Raw genomic sequence first — 25,430 nt, forward strand, 5'->3', positions numbered from 1 at the left:
CACTTTCTAAGATAGTAATATCTCTATTTTCACATACATCAAATGACCATTTCTTAATTATAAGGCATTATTAAACTTTTTTACTATTCTTTAAAGTATAACACACCTGATTTTCAATAGTGCAACTTCTAATTATTCAGACAAAATAACAAAATTTAAAAGTTAATTCCTATGGCACTATGATTTGATTCCTCTAATATTTAGCAACATTCTAGCAAATGAGTTTTGCAAACATTGTTTAGAAAACATATCTCCCCTCCTACATCTCCTTTCCTAAGCTATTTTCTCCATTTTCTAATCAAGGATAGGAAAGGTTTTAGTCAAATTAATTTAGTGTCCAAGGAGATATCTCTACTGAAGAATGTAAGCTGTATTGTTGAAATGGTTTGGGGCCTGAAAACAAAGAAAGCTATGTAGATCTTGAGAAATTTAAATTAAATTGTAAAGGTCAGAGAAAGAATCACAGTCCCCTGAAGTTGCGGCAGTACACTAAGGAGATCAACGGAAATGCTAATTCTTCAGCTATTGGAACTGTGCATTAAATAGCTATTCCAGACTGTCTTTGTGTTCATTCACCTGTTCATTTAATAAGTATTATCAATTATACAACATATTACAGGCAATGCACAATTTGAAAAACCCATAGAATAAAATTTGAACTCACAGATTTTCAAAAGTAGAAGTGTGTTATCTATCAAATAAACAAATAATCATGGGTTTCCCTGGTTCAGATGGTAAAGAATCTACCTGCAATGCATAATACCTTCGTTCGATCTAAGTCTCAAATATCTCCTGGAGAAGGGAATGGCTACTCACTCCACTATTCTTGCCTGAAGAATTCCATGGACAGAGGAGGCCGGTGGGCTATAGTCCGTGGGGTCACAAAGAGTTGGACACAACTGAGTGACAACAGTTTCATATAAACACATAATTTGATAAATATTATAATGGGAACAAATTTTACTGAAAGAGAAAATTATCAGACAGATGGTTTGATTTCGGATGAAGTAATACTCTAGATCTAAACAGTAGAAGTATTTAGGTAAAGAAAGAGAAAAGAATATCTCAGGCCCAAGAAACACAATACAGAGACAGTGAGGAGGGAAATATGTTGGCATATCTCTATATACCATGAGCTATTAGTATTTTCTCCCTGAAACCATCATTACAAAATTAGCACCATAGCTAGTGGCGCTAGCTACAGTAGATTAGCTAATAGATTAGAAATTGTTACATTACAAAACTCAAATAAGTATTACTGATTTGGACATCAAAATTAAATTATGTCCCTTAATCATGTAATAAATAGCACTTTGTATATTACCCGTAACTATCACCAAGTTCTTTCCATATGTGCTAAAAAGTTAAAGATTAAGGGATATTATTTATGATAGCATGCTATTTATACTCCAACTAATTTAAACAACAAAATCTATGGCTATCTAAAAATACATTTCATGAGAGTCATTGTTCTGTCACTAAATCATGCCTGATTCCTTGCAATCTCATGGACTGCAGCATACCAGGCTTCCCTGTCCTACACTGTCTCCTAGAATTTGCTCAAATTCATGTCAGTTGGTAATGTTAACTAACCATCTCATCCACTGCAACCCTCTTCTCCTTTTGCCTTCAATCTTTTCTAGCATCAGGGTCTTTTTCAGTGAGTCAGCTCTTCACATCAGGTGGCCAAAGTATTGGAGCTTCAGCTTCAACATCAGTCCTTCCAATGAATATTCAGGACTGATTTCCTTTAAGATAGACTGGTTTGATCTCCTTGCAGTCCAAGGGACTCTAAAGAGTCTTCTCCAAGGTGAGGGTGGGATGATCTGAGAGAATAGCATTGAAACATGTATCTCCAGTGCAGGTTCGATGCATGAGACAGGGTGCTCAGGCCTGGTGCACTGGGATGATCCAAAGGGATGGAATGGGGAGGGAGGTGGGAGGAGGGGTTCAGGATGGAGAATACATGTACACCCATGGCTGATTCATGTCAATGCATGGCAAAAACCACTACAATATTGTAAAGCAATTAGCTTCCAATTAAAATAAATAAATTTAAAATAAAAACAGTCTTCTCCAGCACCACAATCTGAAAGCATCAGTTCTCTGGCACTCATTCTTCGGTATGGTTCAACTCTCACTTCTATACATGACTATTGGAAAAAGTATAGCTTTGAATAGAAGGACCATTGTCAGTAAAGTGATATCTCTATTTTTTACCACATTGTCTAGGTTTGTCATAGCTTGGGGCTTCCCTGGTGGCTTAGATGGTAAAGACTCAACCTACAATGCAGGAAACCCAGGTGTGATCCCTGAATCCGGAAGATCCCCTAGAGAAGGAAATGGCAACCCATGCAGTATTCTTCTCTGGAGAAACGCATGGACTGGGGAGCCTGGCAGGCTACAGTCCATGGGGTCGCAGAGTCCAACATGACTGAGCAACTAACACACTTTTCTTCTAAGGATCAAGTGTCTTTTAATTGCAAGGGTGCAGTCACCATCCACAGGGATTTTGGAGCCCAAGAAAAGAAAATCTGTCACTGCTTCCACTTTCTCCCCCTTGTATTTGCCATGAAGTGATAGGACCAGATGCCATGATCTTACTTTTTTTAATGTTAAGTTTTAAGCCAGCTTTTTCACTCTGTTGTTTCACCCTCATCAGGAGGCTCAGTTCCTCTTAGCTTTCTGCTATTAGAATGGTATGATCTGTATATCTGAGGTTGTTGACATTTCTCCCAGAAATCTCAATTCCAGCTTGTGATTCATCCAGCCTGGCATTTTGCATGATGTACTCTGCATATAAGTTAAATAAGCAGGGTGACAATATACGGCCTTGATGTACTCCTTTCCCAATTTGGAATCAGTCTATTGTTCCTTCTCCAGTTCTAACTGTCACTTCTTGACCACATACAGGTTTCTCAAGAGACAGGAAAGGGTTTTCCATCTCTTAAAGAATTTTCCACAGTTTGTTGTGATCCACCCAAAGGCTTTAGTGTATTCAATGAAGCAGGAGATATTTTTTTCTGGAATTCCCTTGTTTTCTCTATGATCCAATGAATTTTGGCCATGTGATATCTGGTTCCTCTGCTTTTTCTAAACACAAACTGTACATCTGGAAGTTCTCATTCCATGTACTGCTGCAGCCCAGCTTGAAGGATTTTGAACATAACCTTACTAGCATGGGAAGTGAGCACAAATGTATTGAAATGATAGAACATGGTAGGATTTGTGTATGCCTTCAGTAAGCATTTGGTGAAGGTCTTAAGTGTTTGGTGATGGGAACAGGGACTTCAGTAAAATGATCTTCACTGAATTAACAGGAAGAGAGGTAAGGTATGACAACAAATGAGTTTGGAGAAGGGAAGTGTGAAAGTATACATAGGTATTAGCTCAAGCAAAAGCAGGACAAGAAAGTGTCTTGTTTTATTTTTAAGATTGGATCAGCTTCTATTCTTTTAGGACAAAAGCAAGTCAGTGAAAGTATGAGGCTTATAGTGGCTCAGACAGTAAAGCATCTGCCTATAATGCAGGAGACCAAGGTTCGATCTCTGGGTCGGGAAGATGCACTGGAGAAGGAAATGGCAACCCACTCCAGTAGTCTTGCCTAAAAAATTCCATGGACAGAGGAGCCTGGGGGGCTACAATCCATGGGCTTGCAAAGAGTCAGACACAACTGAGTGACTTCATTTTCTTTAAGCCAGTGAAATGGAGAAACTGAAGATACTAAAGAGTGGGCAAAAACCTGAGGGATGGAGACCCAAAAGAAGGAAAAATAAAACGACTGAATAAAAGCAGATGTGGAAACAAAAGTGTTTAAAAGGTAAAATTTTCAGGTAAGTTATAAAATAATAAAAACGTTCACAGAGATGATTTGTAAGGGTAAATACTTACTCTATCAAAGTTAAAGCCATATTCTGAAAATTCAAGGCCATCACAGCCTGTCATATAGTTTTGTGTTCTCATTGAACAAATGAGAAACAGAGATTTCTAGATTCAAGGACACCATTTCAGTTTAAAACAAAGTCACATTTATTTATCTATAAAGTTTTTGTTTGTGCTGCACTTAGTCGTTCAGTAGTGTCTAACTCTTTGCAACACCATGGACTGTGGCCTGCCAGGCTCCTCTGTCCATGAAATTCCCCAGGCAAAAATAGTGGAATGGGTTGCCATTTCCCTCTCCAGGGGATCTTCCCAACCCAGGGATAGAACCCAGGTCTTCGGCATTACAGGTGGGTTTTTTACCTACTGCACCAGCCAGGGAAGCCCATATAGCTTTGGTTTACATCTCTTAAATTGCTTTTATTACTATCATTAATACTAATTCATCGAAAAGAAAATTAATTAAATTTTGAAGTTTTATTTTTTAATTTTACATTGAGCCCTAAAATTATGCCTAGGATAAAAATGTTAGTGGTAAATGCTTGAGATTTATGACAGTTTTTATTTCTGCAGAGTACATCATGAGAAACACTGGGCTAGAAGAAGCACAAGCTGGAATCAAGATTGCCGGGAGAAATATCAATACCCTCAGATATGCAGATGACACCACCCTATGGCAGAAAGTGAAGAGGAACTAAAAAGCCTCTTGATGAAAGTAAAAGAGAGTGAAAAAGTTGGCTTAAAGCTCAACATTCAGAAAACCAAGATCATGGCACCTGGTCCCATCACTTCATGGGAAATAGATGGGGAAACAGTGTCAGACTTTATTTTGCGGGGCTCCAAAATCACTGCAGATGGTGACTGCAGCCATGAAATTAAGAGACGCTTACTCCTTGGAAGGAAGTTATGACCAACCTAAAAAGCATATTCAAAAGCAGAGACATTACTTTGCAAATTCCAGTGGTCATGTATGGATGTGAGAGTTGGACTGTGAAGAAAGCTAAGCACCGAAGAATTCATGCTTTTGAACTGTGGTGCTGGAAAAGACTCTTGAGAGTCCCATGGACTGCAAAGAGATCCAACTAGTCCATTCTAAAAGAGATCAGTCCTGGGTGTTCATTGGAAGGACTGACGCTAAAGCTGAAACTCCAATACTTTGGCCACCTCATGCGAAGAGCTGACTCATTGGAAAAGACTCTGATGCTGGGAGGGATTGGGGGCAGGAGAAGGGGATGACAGAGGATGAGATGGCAGGATGGCATCACTGACTCAATGGACATGACTTTTAGTGAACTCCAGGAGTTGGTGATGGACAGGGAGGCCTGGTGTGCTGTGATTCATGGGGTCGCAAAGAGTCGGACACAACTGAGCAACTGAACTGAGCTGAACATAAAAGATGTTGAAAGCATACACAATTATCTGTATACATGCATCAGCAAAACCATTTATATAATGGGTATTGTGAGGTTCTGATTTATGAATAGAAAGTTCAGAGTAAACTTGATACATTGCTAATATATAAAAATGAGTTTCCTCCATCTACACGTCAACTCACCTTCAACATAGTAAACAGCAAATAAACACAGGATGAATTGAAATGTACTCAATGTTTACTTTTATTTTGCATGAACTCTTAATATTTCTTTTATTTTTCTTTGGTCTTTTCTTTGAATTTTTATAATTTCAAGTTTTTAAATTTAAATCATATGGAAAGTAACATAGTTAACTGGTAAATATAAAGCCTAAGAGTAAGGGCATCAAATATCACCAAACATACATATTATGCTCATTAATCAGGTAGGTATAGTATTTATTCACATTATATTCACATATACTGTGTTTAAAGTATATAATCATTTTTATGATAAACCTTTGCTACAGGAATTTCTTTTTTCCAAGACTAACAATTTAAGTAATGTCTTCGGCATTTGAGACTTTTCATAGTATTTGGAATAAAAAACAATATATTTCAATATAAAAACAAAATGGTTTGGATTCTAATCATTAAATTTTCCAATTTTTTTCAAAATTTACATATATCTGTGTCATAATCATCTCTTGCTTTTATTTGCAGTAACTGGCACCTTGTTAACCATAGTCCAAACTGTCCAAATTTGATCCCCCTGCTGTTAGTAAAGATCTGCTGAGGAACTGTTCTTATCAAATTGATTCTATGGCCATATGACAAATAAATTCTTAACCCCTCTTTCACCTTAAAAAGTGCTAAAATTAAAAAAGCAAATTAAAATGGGTATATTCAACTTATTTGAGGGATTTTCTTTTTGACACTGACATGCTACACCATTTTTAACGTAAAAAATATCTGAATTTCTTCCATAGACATTTAGGAATGCCAAGGAACATTTCTTTTTAATGTTTGATAGGCCTGATTCCCCCAGGCCATCTATTTCTCAGCTCTAGGACCACAGAAGCTAATACAATTGTTTTCTTTTGTGCTTTTGGAGTCAGTGCTCAGCAAGCAGCAAGTATACACACTCATTCATCTTTTCCCTTGTTAACCAACTGCATACTATTCTGTAAAATCACAGAAATGAGAAGTTAATTTTAACTGTGCACACTGAAATTTTTGTGACTCCAGCTAGTGTCTTTGTATTTGACACTTGTAAACTCAGTTTTTCCCTGATCTCAGAAAGCAGTCTTGGTCTTTTATTTGGTTTTTACTTTTAGTGTTTTCTATTGAGGCAGAGACAAAACAATGAACAGCAGCTTGGCTTTTCTGTATTTGTCTAGTGATGGAAAAAATAATATAGATCCTTACACAGTATTTCCTGTTGATGACACACAGCTCTTGTTCAGAGGGAATGGGTTCAAAGAATAGAATAATAAGATAAAGAAGAAAGAAGAGCACAAGATAAAGGAGGTACCAGCACCCCAAGACTTAAATAGTGTCAATGATCTGAAAAACTGAGAAATACTTTTAGGCTTGTTGGGATCAAAATCCTCTCTAGTTCTCTAGAGAACTGTTCTTCTTGCTCCTAAAATGGATTTACTATTTTTGTATTCCTGATGTTTCCATGACCTTCTGACATATGGACTCAATTTTTAATAGTTATCAAAAAGATGGTGACTGCAGTCATAAAATTAAAAGTCACTTACTTCTTGGAAGAAAAGTTATGACCAACCTAGACAGCATATTAAAAAGCAGAGACATTACTTTGCCAACAAAGGTCCATCTAGTCAAGGCTGTTTTTCCAGTAGTCATGTATGGAGGTAAGAGTCGGACTGTAAAGAAAGCTGAGCACCGAAGAACTGATGCTTTTGAACTTAGGTGTTGGGGAAGTCCCTTTGACTGCAAGGAGATCCAACCAGTCCATCCTAAAGCAAATCAGTCCTGAATATTCATTAGAAGGACTGATGTTGAAGCTGAAACTCCAATACTGTGGCCACCTGATGCGAAGAGCCGACTCGTTTTAAAAGACCCTGATGCTAGGAAAGATTGAAGGCAGGAGGAGAAGGGGCCAACAGAGGATGAGATGGTTGGAAGGCATCACCGACTCACTGGACAGCAGTCTGAGTAAATTCCAGGAGTTGGTGATGGACAGGGAGACCTGGCGTGCTGTAGTTCATGGGGTCACAAAGAGTCGGACCTGACTGAGCAACGGAACTGAACTGAAAATATACACCAGAAGGGGAGAAACATTATTTTTTAGAATAAGATAATTATGTTTTATTTAAAATAGACCCCAACTTCTCTGGTGTCCAGTGGTTAAGAATTTGCCTGCCAATGAAGGGAATCTGAGCTCACTCCCTGGTCCAGGAAGGTCCCATATGCCACAGAGCAACTAGGCCTGTGTGCTATAAGTACTGAGCCAGTGCTCTAGAGCCTGCAATTACTGAGTCTGTGTGATCCAAATTTTGAGCCTGCACACCTAGAGTCCACGCTCAGCAACAAAAGAAGCCACCGCAATGAGAAGTCCACGCATCACTATGAAGAGTGGTCCCTGCTTACCACAACAAAGAGTAGTCCCTGCTGCCACAAGTAGAGAAAGCCTGTGTACAGCAAAAAGACCCAGTGCAACCAAAAAATAAATTTAAAAAAGAATAGAACCCAAGATATATCTATGACAAAAACTTAATTATATGAAAAGATGTAGAATATGCTTTTTCAGCTAATTTTTTTATTATTATTATAACTTTGGTATCTAATAGACACACACCACATGTTAGTTAGTAGATTGCTAATTTGTTGAATTGGAATAGAATTATATGGTAGGAAGAAATAAGAAGTTTAGCCAGGACATTTTACTCATTGCTACTGGAGATCTGATTCAATGGTGAAATTCAAACATGATATATCATTTTTCATTATAAACTTTACCTATGTAATATCTTACAATAAAGTATAAAACAGTATATATCCTTCTTCATTTTATTGTGCTAAGAAGTTTCAAGTTTGTGGAACTGATTTATAAATGATGTATAAAATGAAAAACATGTGCCCATGTTTCAGGAGTGCTAAATTAATATTGGTCTACTGCCCATATTTTTATAACACGCAATGTTACATGTTCTATAATGAGAAATGCAGATACAACAAAATTCATAAATTCAGTGGATTTTGAAACTGAAATAAAAATGTTAAAAATGCTTAAAAACCTTCAACACAAATTCTTCAAGGATATACAAGCTTGGTTTCTTTATTATAATTAGGAAAAGATAACTTGGACAAATAATGAGTTTTACTGACTTTATCAGGTCCAGTTTCAAATCCAAACTTACACAGAGGCATAGTAAAGAATACTTGTTGAGAGATCATTCTGCGTTATACTATACTAAAGGTAATTTGCTTCTTATGCTGCATTTCTCAATACTGGAATCTTCAAAGCCTTGTTATTTAGAGTGAATTATGTTAGGAAAAAGGGCCAATATAATCAAACAAACATTTCACTTGTTGATGTTATACAAAGTAGTTCAAAAAAAGATTAAAATATATTCCTATCTTTAAAGCAGCTTATTATTTCCAGGTAGGAAAACTAGTTTTTGCATGGAGATATCTGGACACATCATTTGGGGCAGAAGTATAATGTCAGCAAAAGTATAGAGATGGAAATGTAATGACAATGTAGGTTGCGGCTCAATCCACAATGTGTTTATTGGGGTAGTTGTAGAGGAACCTTGAAAGGATTTCTAAAGAACAGTTATAGAACTCCTTGGCATGCTGCAGAATCTGAAATGTGTTCTTCAAACAGCCGGAGCCATTAGAACTTTCAAAGCAAGGAAATGGCATGACAAGACTTGAAAGATTTGAAAGATTATTGAAAGATTTTTCCATCAGAAAGATTGATACATGGGAGAATACAAAGAGATAAAGCAATCTGGAGATGTTACTCTAGTGAAAGCTGCCCTAAACTAGTGCTGGGTAAATAAAATTTGGAAGACTAGTTTGAAAATAAGAGGGCATATTTGTCAAGAAACGTTCCTATGCTTGAAGCCTTTCCCAGTCTACCCAAGTAGAACTGTCTCCTCCTCAATTTTAATTCCACTGAATCTTTTGCACACAGCAGAGGAAAGGGAAAACAATGTTATTTACGAAATATCTCTGACTTTTTACAGATGTGCATTTTATTTTTTCAAAAATTTAGCAATGCCTCAAATCATTTTTAATTGACCTCTTGCTGCTATGTGTTTCTTGGTTTCAGTTAATTTGTAAAGGGAATAAGAAAAAGATCAATTTAATAGATTTAACCTGAGGAAGGGCAAAAACAGGAGCTTAAGAAATGTTTTATTAAATATATAAAATGTTCAAAATATTAGGCATAAATTAAAGCAAAAACAAGATACTTTTCATCTATTCCACCGGGTATAGATTGAGAAGTTTGGTATACACTGTACTGCTACAGTATGGAGAAGCAGAAATTCTAACACATTGTTGGTGGGAGTACTAATTGGAAACAACCCTGTGGAAGGCAATTTGGCAGTAAAACTGATATTCTAAATGCACGTTCTCACTGACCTAGCAACTCTACTTCTAGATCTACCCACACTCGTATAAAAATGCATATATAAGAATTTTCATTTCATATTCATTCATATTTGCTTATAAAATAAGTTGACGAATTTCAAATCAATACTTATATAAACTATGATATATCTTTATTATAGAGTAGTTTAAAGTGTTCAAAAACTGTATACCTTTTTGAATTGTAATGCACACAATTAAAATTATTATTTTTTTTAAGAAAAAAAAGAAAAGACATCTGTAACAGCTTCATAAAGGATGTAGATACAAAGCCCTGTTGAGGATGGCTACTTTCGAGAGGAGCTAAAAGACATTTCAGGGCTTTTATTATAGTCTTTTTATACTGTTCACTGTCAATTCTGTGATGTTAGGGAAAAAAAGATGACAACAGTATTCATTCTCTACATTCTGAGCTGTGAGAGCTGCTTTATTCTGCAGCGGCCAGGTTGATCACGTACCCAATGGAGCAAATCATGTGTACTCTAACATAAAGTGTCTCAGGATCATATTTAAAATAATTGTCAGACAGCACCCCACTCTTTATCAATGAAAGGCTAGATAAAAATATAAGCACTTTTTGTTACTGGAAAGTAATTCCTCCATAAAACAATGGTTTTCTAAATTAATCCTTAATATGATGTTTCTATTATTTTTACCTGGGAAAAAATTAATAAGAAGATATATCTATTTTAATTTGCATTTTCCTTTTTCCTCTTGAGAAAACCTGAATTACCTTACTGTGTTTGAAATAAAAGGATAAAAGAACCTTATAGAGTAATTTCTTCAAATAAAAAAGAAATTGATCTCAGATAGACCATTTATCTAAACACTGGCTAAAGGCAAACACTAACTAAAGAATAACATTTGGAAAAAGTAGTTAACTTGAAAACAAATCAAGATAGTTGTCTTAACTTTTAAGCATCTATTAAACTTGTAATATACAGGAGGCATCTGATCATGCAGAATATCTAAACAGGGAAAATAAGAATCAGGAATGAGAACACTGAATAATTTCTTTATTCTAAATTAGTATTTATCAGAACAACTAGACAATATATTTTAACAGATGGCATTTGTATATTCAATCTTGGAAGATCAACCATACATTTATACCTAAAGCCTATTATCTTAAACTGCATGCAAAAAAAAGATGAAAAGACACTTTCATTTCAGGTGAAATATCAGCTCCAGGCATTTTGAAAAGTATTGCAAGATATGAATACTTACTTAATCACATCCTTATTGAACAGCATAAAATTGCTTTCTATCAGCTCCCTCTCCTGTCTGTTTTGTAGCTTTCTCGCCTTTCATTTTCCCTCTCTCTCCAGTATCTCCAGACACAGTATAGCTTGACCACACCTTTTTGAAAGACACTGTTTTTTTTTATTAATTTTTTCCATTTTTTAAATAATATGTCAAATCTTCTGCAATAACAAAATGATCTATATATACTGGAGGAAGTAGTTGGATTAGTTGTACAGATTAAAAAACATATACATTTTTTAATATAAATTTATTTTAATTGGAGGTTAATTACTTTACAATATTGTATTGGTTTTGCCATACATCAACATGAATCTGCCACAGGTATACACGTGTTCCCCATCCTGAACCCCCCTCCCTCTTGATCATAAATATGCTGATAATAACTTCTTGTCATAGTAGCCAAGCCAATAAAAGCAATATACCAAATATTACTTTATAAAAATATACTTGTAAAATGTTTGCAAAATGAAGTCTTTTTATTTTTACTATTAAATGACAGTTCACAGTTTAAAAGATACACATATATATTTGCTTTAATGAATTAGCAGTAAATTATCATTTAATGATTACAGCATAAATTTTCATGAATTTTTTAATTAACAAGAATGTAATAAAAATAGAAGAAGAAAATAATTAAAGGAACTTATTTTCAAATGAATATACTTTATACCAATTCATGTCACATGAGATTCAAAAACAGTATTTGAAACATCTCCCCCTCCTACCAAAATAGATCCTATGTTCTAAATAATTTTGTAAAGGGACATTAAAGACATTTTTTGATAACAACTACGTTTTTAAGCAAATAAAAAGACAATTAAGAATGAAATCATCTCTTTAGATATGTGCAAGTAAAATTAAGAAAATGAAAAGAAAGCACCTATGAGCAAATTTACAAGGCTGTGTCTACAAATTAAGTTATTTTCCTCATATTTGGAAAACTAGAATGATTGTACCCATATATATTTATACAAAATTCAAATGATTTTTCTGCCTTTAAATATTTCTTGAACTTAAGCATAAAATGAGATTTTTGTAAGCAACTAGACCTACAGATGTGAAGAATATGATTTTGCCTTCTGAATCTACAGTCTCATTGCCTTCCTTAATAAGAAAAAAGAAAAAGAAAAAAGAAAAGTTAGTAGTAGTTAACATCATCCTTCAGGGAAAGAACTGAAAGCTCAGAAAGGTTATTGTTTTATTCAGGGAAACCAAAAGAAGCTGCAGAGCCAGGACCAAGCATGGGTGTAACAAGTCCATATTCTTTCCATGGCCTCCCCATATGCCAGGAACATGATACCTCTTCTTAGTATCTCTATTTGGTGGACTCTATCCTAAACTCAGCTGTCCACAACTACAGTTCTGTTTCAATTTTCCTCTTCATCAAAACTTCACATCACACACAGCCTCTGAATGACACCTGATCAAAACTTGAAGATAAAAAGTCCTTTACTTTAATTGATTTTACCTTTTTTGCTTGAGAGGGTAAATATTAATAAACTGAGGAAGTGACCTGACCAACTAACAACAAGCTGAAAAACTGGGGCTGAACTTCATCTTAAATACCATCTAACCTTAAAATGAACTGTTAACATCTTGCTTTTGAACAAAATTCCAATTCTGCAATTGTCTCCTGGAATCCTTTACATTTCCTCATTTGACATATATTAACATTTTGCATTACAAAGAATTGTCTATACATTAAGTAATCTTTCTACTTCCTTCTAAATATCCACATAATCTCTACCTCTCTTCTCACCAACTGAAAAAGACTTTGTCAATCTCTAACTGAAACTTCCTTCAAGTCAGTGTTTCTTGTTTTACCTGGGAAGTCAGTTAAATCCATCCCCACAATGACCATTTCTATTTCTCCAAGGTACTGAGAAGTATGTGAGCAATAGCTCAATAATTATGTTTACTCGTACATTTTCTTAAGTTTCTTATTGTGTTCTGACTGATTATTTTCCCATGTCTCCACTATCAGGGATCAAAACTTTCACTTCCTTCAGATCTCCAAAAGTAGTGGTACTATAAACACTAATTTTTTAAGAACCGTCTACTAAAGTAAATTATTCAAATGAAAAAGAAGACAAACAGAATAACCTTTAAAGGATTTTGGTCTACACATGTCAGTATCGCTGTCCACAGGTAAAACAGCATTGTGCCTCACACAAGGACAGAATATTTTGGTACACAGATAATTAACAGCTTATATGTTAGAAGGGACTGGCGTAAAATCAAAATTTCTTCCCAGGTTTATGCTTTTGATGTTTCTAACGTCATTTTTTTGTCACTGAAAAGTCTATCTTTTTCTTTTATATTATCACACTGCATGACATTTTACTATTCTGATGTTGCACATGAATAAAGGTTGCTATTTTTCTAAAATTACACAGCTAATAAATTGTAGAGCCAAGACTGAATCCTAAAATTCAAACACCAAATCCCTTAATGCATACTGCCTCATTTTATTAGATATAGTACTATAATTATCAAAATAACATTTACCACCTGCTTCTGTTACTACTATTACTACTACTATCTAGTAGGGACTGTGTAAGCAAAGCTTCACAGCCTCACAGTTAATCCACCTCTGCAAAATGACTATTGCCAACACCAGTACCATAAATAGTCCATACTCAATAACTGAAAGAAATCAAGCTTTTTTATAACAACATAGTAAGAACTGCCTTTGTTCACAGCATCTAAACCACATTCACCACAAATCCGTCTATATCATTAAGAGACTAGACGGTTGTAGATACTAAAGTTAGCACTATAATGAGATGTAGAAAAATATAACATTCATTTAAAGTGGTTAGGTGAATCTTGAAACCAAAGGTACTTCAGAATAACTTAGGCACTAGGAAGTAAACGCAGCAATTAGAGAACCAATGCTAGCATGAAACAGGGTATGCCAGAAAGTCGCAGTAGGAGTAAACTAACAGCCATCTCCAAAAGGAGAAATACTGAAAATTTGTATCTCAGCTGTATGTAACTTTTTTTTTCAGTTTTATTTTTTTAATTTTAAAATCTTTAATTCTTACATGTGTTCCCAAACATGAAACCCCCTCCCACCTCCCTCCACATAACATCTCTGTGGGTCATCCCCATTCACCAGCCCCAAGCATGCTGTATCCTGGGATGATTTGGGAGAATGGCATTCTAACATGCATACCATCATGTAAGAATTGAAATGCCAGCCTATGTATATAACTCTTAAATGCACATTTCACACTGAACTGTATTCTCCCTATGTGCTTATTTCTTCCACCAGCCCATGAGCTACTTATTTCCCTTTACGTTCTTACTTGACAACAACTGCCCACTAGGGACCATTTGAGTGAGGGAAATAATGTAAAAATTAATTTGAATGTGAAAAGAACTACTTTTATTTAATTTTAATCACTGAAGTATAAACCACCAAGACCACATTAAGGAATAAAAAACAAACATACATAGTCATAGGTTTTCAAACATACTTATAATAGTAAATTTTCATAAAATCAATTCTGGATCATTTAACTTAAATCTCAGTATTTCATATTAAGGTTGCTGTTCTCTGAAAATTTCACAGTCAAGTTGTAGGTGAGTAAATATGTAAAGAAAGTAAAAATTCAAAGACTATTAAGGATCACTTATACTTTGAAGTTTGAGAATATATTTTATATTTCCTACTAGAGTTTTTTGCAATGTTTGGTTGTATGGATAGAGTAGAACAAATCTCAGATCAGCCATCAATCATTTCAACCAATCTTTTACCTCATCTTTGTACATGTATTTTATTGCCTTCAAATACTCAGTATTTAAAGAAAAAGAGAGTCTTAAAATATGAAGGCACCCCACATGGACACACAAAAAAAATTACTGTCTTAATTAGACAAAGAAAAGTTTGAGAGAAGACATCTGTAAAACTATTATTATAGCAGGAACCCAGCAATATATAACTGCCTTTCCACTGAGTTGCACTGTGCTAGTTTTACAATTTAGCATGTTCAGCTCTACAGAAGAAAAATTTTAGCATATATTCATTCTAAAATAATTTACATCATGTTTATAAAATTAAGCACAGAGGAACTTTAGTTCAGAAACAATGATAACTAAATACTATTATAGGCTCAAAATTGCTCTGTTAATTCCTTTATTACTGTAACAGTAAAACTAGAATTTACATAAAAGTTGATATTTGAATTGAAAGATACTGCCTATTTCTAAAAAGCTTTTCTCTCCCTTTCTGTTTTGCATTTTATTAAATGCTAAAATTGTTACTGTCCTAAGGGAGCCCATAATTTAAATTTTATCCAAACTTGTCAAGTCACAGGAATATTCTCTCCTCACATTTTTCATTGATTTTCTATTTCATTTAGTGTATCTCTAAACATGAATTACTGAAGAAAACAATTGCCAATACAGAGAAAAAAATATTAACAAAAGAAATGGAAAATTCTTTCTAAATATACTGTAGAAAAAAACAACTATGATTATTTTCCTCCTTGGGTTCCCAGGTTTCTTAACTGAACCTGTCAAAAATTGTCTTCCATTTGATTCAGCTGTTGAGTGCACACTAAGTTCATTGTGAAAAAGTTCACAGCTAGCAATTAAATTGTCTAGACATTCAGCTTTTGGTTAAAAGAATATGGGCGTAGCTCTTTTCTCTGAGTTAATATAACTGGATTTTTAATTTTCTTGTCTCAAAAACTGTAAAACATTAGTGTTACAGATAATCAATGGCAAAAGAATATTACATATATCCTAGTTTTGATTTAAGTAGAAATCAAATACTATTTTCACAGCAAAAAAACAAAGGTATAAACTATAAAAAGTTCTGATTTATATATTAAAGAGACCTCCCATTTTTCCATCAAATGTAATGCTAAACATATAACTTCATCTCTTTATAAATCTCTACTACTCTTTATGTTAAATAAAATACTAGCTCTATAAGCCTCCTCCCAACACTTTCATTGTTGTTGCTCAGTTGCTAAGTCATATCCAACTCTTTGTGACCCCATGGACTGCAGCACACCATGATTACCTGTCCTTCACTATCGCCCAGAGTTTGCTCAAATTCATGTCTAATGAGTTGGTGATACTATCAAATCATCTCATCCTCTGCCTCCTCCTTGTCCTTTTGCCTTCAATCTTTCCCTGTATCAGGATCTTTTCCAATGAGTTGGCTCTTCACATCAGGTGGACAAAGAATCAACACTAAGTAGTATTATTTTTTTACCTTTTTCTAAATGTTCTCATTATTCATCATCAGTAACTCATGAGACGTGTGCTTATATTTAATGAGAAGCTTATTTTAGCCTTAAGAACTCTCCATCAGTAGCTCCACACACTGCCATTTGAATAATGGCACTAAAACAGGAAGAGTGTCAAGTTACGAAGTATAAGTATCAATTCTATTACAAAAGAGGTAACATAAATTTATCATTATATATACTCAAAACTGGCAAAATTAATCATCACTAACAAAGAGTTTTATTAATTTTTAAACATAAGAGAATAGATTAACTTTGTTTATATCTTTTAGAGAAGAATATAAAGAGATAAGTTTCAAAATAAAAAAATAAGACAAAGCCAAAATCTAACTAAGATTAAATATGACATTTTTTCTAAGGTTTCAGAAATATTGGGGAGGGGCACTTAACATTATTTGGATGCCAAGGAAACAATTTTACATTTAATGATTATAAATGCCAATTAAATAAAAATTTATTTCTAGAAAACTATAATTCTTTTTTATATTTCCACTCCAATCTGTATTTTCCACGTAACAGTCATCTTAATCACCAGGAATTTCTTATTATTCTGAAAGTATAAGAGTAACTTATCAAATATTGTATTATTTAAAAGTAAGTTCTTATATAAAGAGAAATGAAATGGGAAAACCTAGTAAGTTTAAAACTAAACTCTTTGTTACCTTTGGTTTAGTTTCAGAACAATTTGTTCTTTAATACTTATAAATATGAAATTAAATATCTGAGAAAATAAAGATGAAACCTCATACACTCAAAAGCAAATTTTTCACCAAATAAATCTACCGTTTCTCTGCTACTTACTGACTAAACACAAACTACTGCAACTAGTGAAATATCTGTGAAAACACATTAAAAATATGTTTTTGACTCTAGACATTATAACTATAATTACCGTATTATGAAACCTCTCTCAATAAGAACCCCTTAAATTTTTTAGCCTCATGATGAATATTTCTGCCAATATTATGACTATCAAGAGAAAGAGACTTTCAATCTACCTTTTATCACCTAAGTGATCAGCAAAATTTCTCCTCCTGAACTCCATATGCTATAGTTACTTTACTAGATCGTAACAGAAAATGAGATGATCTCCTTCTTGAGCATTTAACAGCTATAAGGATGATAAGGAGCAAGCAAATTCTTATTCCCCATTATAAAGTGTTTATTCATATAATTACACTTTTCCAGTCAACAGTCACAAACAAGAGTTTTTGATTAATCAGATGAATGAACTACTTTCTAGTTCTTCCTTGCCTGATGCATAGTTTCTTAAATTTTGGATAACATTCAAATTAGTCATTTTAACCACAGGCAGGTTCATATTTTAATAAAGACACAAACTGTAAAGGTATGCCTGTGGGAAAGCTTATACACATACATTAGTACAATATGTTAATATGTTGTTTTCTTTCAAGATTTTAACTTTTTTTGGTCTATACAAGTGAGTATAAGAAATATTTGGAACTATGAGTGGAATAAAGACAAAATGTACAAGTCCTACTAAGATCTTTTTAAGAAAAGTCCACTTGTTAAAAATAAAAAGTGGTATCCACAGGGAAGCAAGTTAATCAGTGACCACTGAGAAGACCAGAATAAAAATCAGTTTTGTACTTATGTTTTCAAATCCATCCAATAAAACATTTTTGGAACTATTTAGAAATGACAGTGATCACAAGAAACTCCAGGTCAAGAAACACATGGTAAAATAATATGACTATACTTTCTAAAGTTGCTCACACCATACTCTTTTATATTAGGTTAAGAAATGGTGGATTCATTGATTTTTTTTTCCCCCTATTACCCCAAAAGAACAGAATTTTGATAATTTTTCAGAATTACCTTATGGCCTATTTCTAGAGTTCCATTTCCCTGTACTAAAGAAAAGAAGAGCTTCCATTTTTTGACTGGCTCCAATACTCTCGCCTGGGAAATCCCATGCACAGAGGGACATGGCAGACAACAGCTCATGGGGTCGCGAAGTGTCAAACACAACTGAGCAACTAACATTTTCAGTTTCAGTAAGTCTTATGAGCTGATGATTTCACTGAAACATTTAAAGTTAAGAAGTCTGTAAGTCAAAAATACAATATGCAATACCCTGGAATATGAAATTAAAGACTTTCACGTAAGGGGTCAACATTTACCATATACACAGATTTATAATATGTAAAAATCAAGTGAAGTTAAATATATAGTCCTACATCAAATTCATAGGATATAATTTTAATTTAATCACCAACTGATTAATAAATAAAAGAATTTAATATCTTTTTTAAAAGAAAATATATAATAAAGTCATTTTAAAATTCCTCATATCTACAGCAGTGCAATACTACCAAATTTGTTTTATTCATTTTCATGAAAATAACTTAAAAAACTGTAAAAATATCAAAGAGAAATATTAACTGATAACATTCCATTTTTCAGAATCTTTCTAACATTACTTTGAATATTAAGAAATATAAAACAGGAGCAATTACTTGAAAGGGTCTGAGTAGAGATATGAGACATTGTTCATAATAGTTATTAACCCTAAATCTTAAGTGTTACAGAGTTTTTGTATACTTCATTTCTTTTTAAAATGCACCAGTCTCTGAGTAGAGTTATTGATCACAAATGCTCAGAAAATGGACCTCGCAAAGATCCTACCGCTTTGAGCTTCCGACTAGCCTCTTTCCTGCTATAAAGTGCTAAGAAGTTCATGTAGCATATAAGCAAAACCTTGTAACACTAATTTAAAATATCTTGTCATAAATAAACCTCTCCCACTTTATGTTTGTATCTTTAGAAATAAGAAATAGATGAATAAATCTGAGGTCTTGAAGTTGGAATTTTGAGATATCAAATAATATAAATATACATCTATTTAAATTAAGACAAATTTCCAACCTCTTAGTTAAAACACTGTTTTAACCATATTTAAAAAGAGAGGCAATTCAAGGACTACAGGTAAGCAAAATAGGTGTGGAAGGATGGAATCGGCACCTCACTATAAGTATCTTGGTCTCAACAAATTCCTAAATTAGTTTTTAATGGTTACAGAACAGTAAGTTCCTCTATAAAACTTCATCTTAACCAAAGGAACTTAAATATAGTTAAAACAACTTTAACCTAGAACAGTCATCCAGACAAGTTTTCATTTTTTTTTTAATTCCATAAAAGTATACCTTTCTGTTGAAGCTAAAAGACAAACTCCCAAAATGACTTGACTAGCACCACAAGCTCTTACTTTCTCCATCTAGAGAACCCTCCACCCTTTACTGACACCCTCTGGTCCTGATCACTAAGTCAGTTTTGATATTAAACCACACTCCAACCTCTTCCCTGGAGGTGGTGAAGATTTCCTAAACCTTTAAATAAAAAAGATATATAAAGAATTATACATTAACCAGACTTGGTCCATTTTTAATAGTGTCACTTAACTGGACACATAAGACTAAATATTCACAAGAAACTAGCTTTAATTATTTTTCAAATAAACATAGCCTGTGTCTACATTCAAGGTGTGATTTTAGCTTATCTTCCTAACTAACTAAAGATTTCAGACCACCTACTATTTGAAGTATTATTCACTTTGGAAAACACTAAGGTATTTTAGGAATTCATTTAAGAATCACACAACTGTAGCTTCTCAGATCTATTTTTCAAATGCATCCTCCTATCCTATGCTTGTGCCTCACAACATACAAGCAAAATCTGGCATTCAGTTAATCTATTGAGATAATGTTCTTTTTTCTAAACTTCGAGAACTCAAACTATCTATGCAGCTGTGTATGGAATCAAAGAGAACTTAAAAATGAATTGCTTTTCTTCCTCATTTTTTAGTTTTCAGATATTTTAAATAAGAACAATTTTAAAATGCCACCAATCTTTGCACAAAACATTGGCACTTATACTGTAACAAACATTTTATTGATTTTCTATTTTCAAATACACTTTAATACCATCTCACCACACTCCAGTTACTTTTCAAATTCTATTTTATTTTTTATATCTCATTTCCTTTTTGTAACTGAATTTTGGGCTTTGTTTTTTTCACTAACTTAGATGGTCTTAGTAACATCTTTTACTTTTTTTTCATTTGTTTCACATGATGTATTGTTACATAGTTATATTGTTTTTTCCACTTGAATCAAAGGAACATATACCTGTCAAGTATGAGATTCAGTATACTACTCCACAGAAAACTTATAATAATCTGAATATGAAGTATGAAAATATGCAAAGAAACATTTGTGAGTGGCTTAAAATTCATTACAGGTACTTTGAAAAAAATAATGACCTAATCATTACTAATTCTTTTATGTGTAGGGTCACAATATTAATCATGATGAACTCTTTAAGTTTGCAGTGATAGTCCTAAGTTATTTCTGCAGTCTTGTTATAGTTCATCAGTACATAAAAATACCTCTATTGATTTTAAAATCTGACCCACTATTTTTGTGCAGTTTTCAATGCTAGTATTCTAATGAACATCTATTTCTTTCATCTTATTTCCAGTTAAAATAGAGAATCAAAATAGAAGTATGCCATACTGAAATGACTTTATCTTTTAAATTAACAGAAAAAGCAGTCGAACTGAACACAGGTTGAGGCAATTCACAGTTAAAAGGTTTTCTTTTTCTTCCAAACCTGTGCTTTAATTATCACATTGATTATAGTTTTCATGACAGAGGTTATGAAATTTAAAAATAAAATAAGTCTCAAACATGTAGTGAATTCTTGTAGTTTCAAAATAAGGTTAATTTAAAAATTGAAAATTTTTGAGGCTGTCAGTATTATTCTTAACTTACTGTATTTTATGTTCATATATATGCAAATTAATGTTCTCTCCAATTTTTTCAATAAAAACTCAGTAAGGAGTTTTGAGAATATGTCTGAGCATATTTTTATATTTATTTTAAGAAATCTATCACCTTCCTACACAACACTGGAAAACACCTTAGCATAATGCAAGATACTTGTTTGTTCAGTCTCTCAAACTTTGTAGAACTCCACTTATAGAGCATCTCTACTGAATTTTAACAAGTTATCGCACTGCCAGATGTCCAGTGATCTAGGCTCTATTCTCACAAACACACTGCTCAGTCAGAAGACACACATTCAGTACCTGAGAACGACAGCCTATTTTCTGAACATTTAGTTTCTCTTGCAGACAATTTCCTACCCTCTCCTGACATCTGTCACCTTCCAGTTCAGTTGTAGGAACTGTTTACTCGCATTCTGAATGACATTACGAGGTACACAAATATATTATGTTTAGCGTTGCTTCAACTTTTCTGACCTGAAACCCCAGCAGAGAAAAAGAGCACGTTTGATTTCAAAGAAGAAGAAGGTTGGGGAGTGGGGGCGGGGGGAAGAGCAGCTTTATGTGACAGTTTTTAAATTCTGGCAACACGGCAAGAAAGGATGGCTTTGCAGAAGCGAGCGTGTCACAAACTGTCAGCGCCTGGGAAGCCAAGTGCACAATCGCAGACAAGCAGTCACCAGCGAAGGAATGTCAGCCACTTACCAAGGAGACGCCAGGCTCCTCCGTCCTTCCTCCGCGCCTCTCAATTCCCGTCTGCCATCCTCCTGCCCGTCGGCACAGCTCAGACAAGAGCCCAGGCTCAGGTGCACCCCAGCCTGTGGCAGGAGACCAACTGCGGAGTTTCGAGTCCTTCACAGAGAATCCTCCAGCTCGCCCGGCCGCTCCCTGAGGAGGGCACGCAGGTAACGCATCCTTCCCGCGCGGCGCTCCCACGGCACTTCGGCGGCCGCCTCCTGGCCGACACGCTCCCCCGCTCGGTAGTTGGTTAAATCGGGGGGCCGGAGCGGCGCCTCCCCCGGCAGGCGCGTCCGAGGCCCGGGCGTCGCGGCCAATGCGTCCGCGCGGCTCGCGCGCCGCGCCTCTGACTGGCTGTGCGGCCCCGCGCGGCCCGCGCCCGCCCCGCCCCCTGCGCTGCCGCCGCCCGTGTCTCCCGCCGCCGGCTTCAGTCGGCGCGTCCCCTGGCGAGCAGGTCCCCTCGCCCCTGGAAGGGATTTCTCTGGGTCTCAGCGTCTCACTCGCTAGCCGCTATTTCTCCCGCGGCCCAACTCCGGACCCCGCCCCGCAACCTGCGCGAATTTCAGTCGGAGATTCCAGCGCGGCCGCGGCGGAGCGCTTGGGGCCCCTAAGCTGAGTTCCTGCGCCTCGCGCCGGCCGCCGGCCGTCTCCCTTCTCCCCGAGTTCTCAGAGCCCAGGCGCCTTTGCCTCGCGAGGCGGCACCGGCTGCTGCCTTCCCTGAGGCGGGCTCCTCAGTGGACTTTCCCACTTCGGGGAATCCCCTCAGGTCCTGCCTGGGAAGCGCTTCTCTTTGTTTCTACACTTGTGAGTTTTATCTCAGGGCTCTTAGACGCGCTTGTGTTTGGGTCTCCCTGATTCCCCGCCCGCCCCGGCTCACTTCGAAATAAACTGAAGACCGAGTGGGTTTAGTCACACAGCAGCCCCCTTTCCTTTCTGAATTTTTCCTTTCCCGATGGATGTAATCGGAAACATAACACAGGTAGTAAATCCACAGTGTGGCAGCTTTAGTGCCATTGTTCAGCCAGTCCCCCCTCCTACTTTTCCTGAGTCCTTCTCGAATTCTTTCACTTTTCCTGAGTCCTTCTCGAATTCTCTCCCTTCGTTGGATGTAATTGTTGGTTACATTATGCTACATGTCTTTAGCAACCTATTTCCATAGATGGCGGGGTTAGCGCCTGTCTGTAATGAGACGGCAGTCCCACCCACTGTTGGCTGTTCCTGCCTGTCGGTCTCTGGAACTGGGAGCGAGCCTCAGGCCGCCCCTGCTGCCGGCCGGCGGCCGCCTCTCGTGTGGTGAGTCCAGCCTCACCCTCACGGAGGCTGTTTCTCCTGCTCACTTAATCCCCTGATGGGGTCTGACGGCTCTAATTGGCGAGGCGAGTTCAGTGTGTCGTGCAGTCTGTAGCTGGAAGCCTTCCTGCCACTAGCTCTGTGTTCTCTATTTTGCAGCTTTTCTGGTAATTAAAATTAGTCTTTTTCCTGTTTCTTGGCTGCTTCTCATTCATCCACACATGTTATACAAACAGCCAGTCTCTGCTTTTTATGGCTACCCTCAGGATCTGGGCTGATTTCTTGTTCTATAGCGAAGACAAATGTGTGTGTTCACATTTAATGCTTCTCTACCCTTCCCTTTTTTATTTTCTTTTCCCCACTTTCCAGTAATTAGGTTATTTTCTTTATGTGTTAACTGAGAGATTGTTGCCGAGATTCGACTTCTCTGGGCTTTTTCTCTGCTTCGCTGGCTCCACTCTGGAGTCAGGCTGTTGGTTCAGGGAGAGAATCACCAGGACTTTTATAACCTCTTTAAATATATTACAAAATAGATCCAAAGTCTAAAAGCTTAAAGCATTTTATTTGATTGTGCAGTGGGGTTTTGTCTTTAAGTGTTTATTATAATTGGGCACATCCAGCCTTAATGGGGGGTACAGAGGTTGAGCTTGTTTATAGTTTGCTTCACTTTCTAGAACACCTTTATATTACATGTGATTTTATAAATTGGCATTTGAGTCATTATCTCATGTATTACATGTATTTTCTTTCAACTAGTGTTTCAGAAAGGATTTAAAATGGCTTACAGGAATTTTTTCAACTAAAAAATTAATGAAAAATGTAGGTCAGTCACATCAAGACATAGGGTAAAGTGGTAATAGTAGGAGAGATATGAAGCCAGGAATGAGGTTTCAAGAGAAAAATCCGTTTACATTTTGTTAGAAATGGCCCTCTCAGTGTACCATGAAAATAGTACCCAATGTAAACAAGGAAACACTACCAGTCACATGATTCATGGCACCCCCTACAATTAACAAGAATAAGGAATTTATGTTTCAAATAATGTGGATGGATTAAATCATTTTTCCTTTTTTAATAAAGGCTTATATATAAAGACTTATATTTTTTACTTTTATAAAGGAAGTGATACTGTAAGAATGGGCCAGAAATATTTGTAACAAGAAGATGACATAATGGGACTTTGAAGGGTATCTGATAATTTAGAGAGGAAGACAGGAAAGGATGAACCTGGTTAATTTCTATTATTTCAAATTTAAACTGTTAGCTTCAAGTCTTAATTTAAGGGTCACTGGGCTATATGGACATATTTCAGCAAGATTTCAGGATAGATGACTTTATATTGTTCCATTTTATGGTATTCTATATTAATACTATATATTATATATTAACATCCTCTCGTGTGTTATATGTGGCAATATGAGTTTTTTTACTTCAACATCTTCCTGAAATTTTGAGAATTTTGATGTGATGGACTATATCTTTGTGCTGCATATTTGTAAAGTATGAAAAGTAAGTATTTATTTAGATCATATTCACCTTGGTATCCTATTACATCCACAGGGTTCAGGAATATGCAGTTCAACGTTTGAAATCAGAAAAAACACTGCATAAAGTAAGAAACTAAATATATATATATATATATATATATATATATATATATATTCCTTGTAGTAGGTCTGCCAAGAGGAAACTAACTCCTCTGTTTTCCCAATTTTCTCACATGCATCAAAACTAAGATTTTCTATTATTCTCAAGTGAAAATGGGATTTTAAAATACTGTCCTCACTTACAATTGTAATTAAAAAACATTAGTATTATTCATTACCTCTTATAAAATCCTAGTTCAAAATGAAAGTGACTTTTTAAAAAAAAATAACCAGTTCATAGTCTACCGTAGTAGCATTTGAACATTAAATCAATTAAAATATCATTTTTAAGTGAGTTAAGTGGTTTAGTGAGTCATTTTCTCCATACTCTGGTTAGGGTACCTGGACCTAGCTGTCATGTTGCTTATCTGAGCTTGTTGAGATGGTTATCTTTGTGTAAATGTGTTAATCTCTTTATCTCCTGGTCCCCAGTGGGCAAGTGAGCAGATGCAGAACATCTGGAGCAGTTGAGTTGCCTCTGAGCTTTTCTCTTATTTTTGTTACAGATTTTTTCTTTAAATTGTGCCCTCTTTTTTTTTCTCTCCTTTCATATGACTCAA

At 35.4% G+C, this 25,430-nt stretch overlaps 1 protein-coding gene across 1 annotated transcript in view; it reads right to left on the reverse strand.

The window, feature by feature from the left end:
* Positions 1–22,191, reverse strand: part of CNTN5 (contactin 5) — a 1,662,845-nt gene extending 1,640,654 nt beyond the window's left edge. The window contains exon 1 of the mRNA XM_027979105.3: positions 21,902–22,191. The gene's annotated coding sequence lies outside the window, so the exon portion shown is untranslated. The remainder of the gene's footprint in view (positions 1–21,901) is intronic.
* Between the last annotated feature and the right edge of the window lie 3,239 nt (positions 22,192–25,430).

This window comes from Ovis aries, chromosome 15, assembly GCF_016772045.2.
Source record: "Ovis aries strain OAR_USU_Benz2616 breed Rambouillet chromosome 15, ARS-UI_Ramb_v3.0, whole genome shotgun sequence".
In the NCBI taxonomy this organism is placed as follows: Eukaryota; Metazoa; Chordata; class Mammalia; order Artiodactyla; family Bovidae; genus Ovis; species Ovis aries.